Raw genomic sequence first — 4508 nt, 5'->3', positions numbered from 1 at the left:
AAACTCTAGTGTGCTACTTTCTCTTCCTCTTCCTGGGACCACCACCCAGGACTGTGAAAATGATGATCTGAGTATGGGCAAAGCAAAAGAGTCCTGCCTCAATACTAACAAAGAAACCCTTATAATATTCTTGTTATTAGATATTTGACTCCTTATTATCTGTGAGCTGATGGTATGGAAGCAGTCACTGCTGTTACTGATTCATTAGCTCCCTAAATCCACTCCTGGTTTGCCAGGGCCATATCTATACTGGGGCAGCTTTTACTGAACTGTATTCTTCAACTTGACACAACAGACCTTTTCTGCTAAACTTCTAAGTTGTCTTGGGCTGGAAAATTGTTTCACTCCATGTTTTGTGTTCTGCTGGCCTAGAATTTGTAAAGAGTCATTATTTAAAGGTATTTAGAGAGGTTTGGCAGAGAGCAAGGGTGAGTCCCTGACTTTATTCCATCAACTTCCACCCCAACCCAGTAATTCCTTTGGGACCTGAGACCAATTCACAATTTAGTTTGAGACTTTGAAGTAATAGTTTTGACTTTTTTGCCTTCTGAGTTTGTATTTTTAATCTTCCCTAAACCCAAATTAATTTCCCTTATTTATTGTTTTCTCATTTTCATAGTCTAATTCTTAATTCTACATTAAAGTAAGGTTCTGTTCCTGGGGTCTGTGGTAGGGTGGGGTACTGATGCTCTCAAGTTAATTCTGGGGGCTTGTAAATTTTCACTTTTTCCAAAGTGGTATGATCTAAGGAGTGGTGTGGTCATTGGTCTCTTGATCTGTGCTTTGGTCTATGAGTGAACACAATCATTCTTTTCCAACCTTGAAATATGACCAAGGTGCCTACTACTCTGTGGCTGCAAGCTCTGGTATGTTAATGCTCATTTTCACCCTGTAACCCTATACTGAAACCCACATTCACCACTGGGCAATGAAACATAATATTGTACTAGCAAAGATACTTCCATAATCTTCTTCTGACCAGCTATCTAGTACCTTTACTCTTTGTGAGCTTAGAGCTCTAGAGTTGGTGCTACCACTGCTGATTTGGTAATCTCTAAGAACTCCAGCTGGTTGCTAGGACCAAGCCTGAAGTCTGTGCTAGATTGAGATCCACTCTCAAACAGTAGGACAGATCTTTCCTGCCCACCTTCTAAGTTGTCTTTAACTGGAAAATTGTTTCTCCCAATCCCTTTGGGGGTTCTGCTGCTCCTGAATTCATTTTAAGGAATTATTTAAAGCTCTTTGGAGAGGAATTTGAAAGAACCCAGGAAGTCCCTGGTTTTTCCTCTGACAACTTAACTTTTGGCATTCTCTTCTTCAAATATTCTCATTAACTTGCTCAGAGTTATTTTCCTCAGTGTTATTCCAGAGTTCCTGGATTTCCTACAACTCCATGCCTGAGGCCTGGGACAAAATTAATAATACAATGATAGTAATGCAATTAATGATGATATTCATAATAATAACAAGGAAAATGAGGATGACAAAAACCTAGGATCATAGAAATGTCAGAGCAAAAAGGATATCCCTCTTATATCTATAAAATGCAATATAAAATCCTTAAAAGTTTTTCATTTAGCTTTATTTGAAGATTTTTCGTGAAAAACTCACTACTTCTTTAAGCAGCCCATTCCACTTTTGATAAACTATATTGTTGGGACATTTCTATTTGTTTGTTTACATGAAATATAAATCTACTTCTGCAACCTCTATCTACTGCTTCATATTTGTCCCTTTGGTCCAAGTAAATAAAGTCTTCAACATGATAGCCTTTCAAATACTTGAATACAGATATCATAACTCAACTCATTTCTTCTTAAGACTAAGTGTTCTCAGGATAATAATTATAGTGATAGAAATAAAGATGACAGAAATTTCTAAAAATATTAATTCAATTATAATTATAATTACAATTATATAATTAAATAATTATAATTACAATTATAATACCAAAATACCATCAGTAATGGACACAATGATAATATATTTCAAAAGTGCTATCTAGTGAGGCTTGTCTCTCCTCATGTAGCACTAGAGTATCTATCATCAACTGGTTGCCCACATAGATGATAAGATTGACACATTTATTGCCAGAGCTTCTTCAATGTTTGGAAGGATCTGAAAGAAACTGTGGAAGAGAAGAGGTATTAGGTTGCCTACCCAACTGAAACCATTATGCTGACTTCATTGTTTTAAGCCTGTGAAAACTGAAACATAAACTAAGACTATATAGGACCTAAATCACTTCCATTTGAATTGTCTTAGGAAGATTCTGAAGATCACTTAATAAGAACAGTTAGTAGACACCACCGAAGTCTATTTTTTAGCCAAACAGCTAAGCATTCAAAATTTACTGTAGAATGTAGTTCTAATGAACTTCACACATTATTTGAATGGCAAATGTACATGTGTATTATATGGAAAGCTCTCATAAGGCAAGGGTTCAGAAGAAGCAATAAAAGACTGTTAAGGTCTCTGAAGAAATTTGGAATCAATTGTGAGATATAGGAGACCTTGGACAGTAGCACCCAGCATGGCATGCCCATATCAAAGAAGGCACTGTGCTCTTTGAGCAAAGCAGAAATGCAGTACCTCAAAAGAAATGTGAGATGCACAAATTTAGAGACATTTATATTAAATATGTTCAAGTGGAATATTTGTGCCTTACTTGTAGCAGAGCCTTCCAAGTTTACATTGATCAGTCACAGTCTGATCAGTCACAGTCTGAAACACTGTACCTTGGTCCCAACAAAGTGATGTCATTTTGGTCATCTTCTAGGACTACCATCACTTCACTATGCCATTAAATATAAATCACTCTTGCTTTCACTGAATGGGCAATATTAATGCCCTGTCCAAGTTTCTGTGGCTCATTCTTTACATTTTGATGGCTTGTCAAGAGTGTAAATAGCAATTGTTTTATTTTTCCCAGAAACTTTGAAGACCTTTCCTGATATTTTTCTGATTGTGGATTAGACCCAAGGATCTCCTGTGATCTATTTCTGACTAGTTGTCAGATCCCCTTACCATACGTCTTTTGGCTAAGAACTCAGGGAGCTGCTGCCAATGCACATGTACCTAAACTTGCTACTGGCTTTCTAGGGCATGGCCTGTGCTGGACTGGGTTCTACTCTCACCCCAGGGAGAAATCTTTCCCGTTGATCATTTCAGTTGTTTTGGAGTGATAAATCACTTTACCTTGTCCTTTTTGTTGCTTCCACCCCTCTAAAATTCTTGTGAGATGTTAATTTTTAAAAATTTTTAGAGATATTATTTTAAAATTGTTTGGAGGGAATTTGGGAGAGCTGAGGTGAGTTCCTGTCTTTACTCCACCACCTTGACTACTTCTTCACTCAATTTTTGTTTTCTTATCATTTACCTTTCCATTCTTCTTTCATATTTTACTCAGGGTAAACTTACCATTAGCATTTGAAGAACCAAGATTGTTATGTTTCATATTGTTCTGCTTGTTAAAAAAATCTACCTTTATTTTGTGTTTACTACACATATAACTTAAAACTATATAAATAATAAAGGTCTTTTTTAATGCTTCATCATGGTTTTATAGTAACCAGGCTTCTTAGAGGTTCTGTCAATCAAATTCAATCTCTAGAGGGTGGCATAAATCTTGATAAACTTTCATTATGGGCCCAGTGATTCTATGTTAACTTTTAAAACTATATAAATAATAAAGGTCTTTTTTAATGCTTCATCATGGTTTTATAGTAACCAGGCTTCTTAGAGGTTCTGTCAATCAAATTCAATCTCTAGAGGGTGGCATAAATCTTGATAAACTTTCATTATGGGCCCAGTGATTCTATGTTAACTTTTTTTTTCCTTTGGACTACAACAGTTTTATTAGGAGAAGCTCATCAGTAGGTTGGCATCTGCCTAGTTAATATAATTTCCTGCATCATAACAAATTAAAATACCATCTGTTAACTTGTAGAGGAATTGCAATCTGTGTCAGAAGAGGGAGTTACCACACTGACAAGATCTTAGACCCTTGAAGCATTGATGTAAGTACAAGTGTAATATATTTTAATTCTTGTGGGAAAGTATTCTTGTTGAAACATAAATACATGAATTAAATCTAATGTATCCTCATGTTATTTTGAAAATAAAATTGTTCCAAAGACCAAGTTTTCTGATTTTTATTTTATTTATTTATTTTAAATTTAAATTTTGTTTATTCCAATTATATGTAAAGACGATATTCATTATTTTGTAATATTTTGAGATCCACATTTTTCTTCCTCCTCTCATTCCCTTCCCCATCCCCATGATAATGAGTAATTTAACATAGGTTATGCATGTACAATCTGTTAATTTTTTAAATCTTGGATTAAATAGATTTTCACTTCTATTAATATTGTCTTTAACCAAAAACAATTTAGACACAAAACAATAAAGGACATTTATGTTCATTTTTGAAGTACAGTTGGAAGTACTATATTTCTTATAGGATATCACTTTGATTGCTAACATATCACATCAATCAGGTTGAA

The sequence above is a fragment of the Macrotis lagotis genome, chromosome X, assembly GCF_037893015.1.
Source record: "Macrotis lagotis isolate mMagLag1 chromosome X, bilby.v1.9.chrom.fasta, whole genome shotgun sequence".
Lineage (NCBI taxonomy): Eukaryota > Metazoa > Chordata > Mammalia > Peramelemorphia > Peramelidae > Macrotis > Macrotis lagotis.
This window is presented reverse-complemented; position numbering follows the sequence as displayed.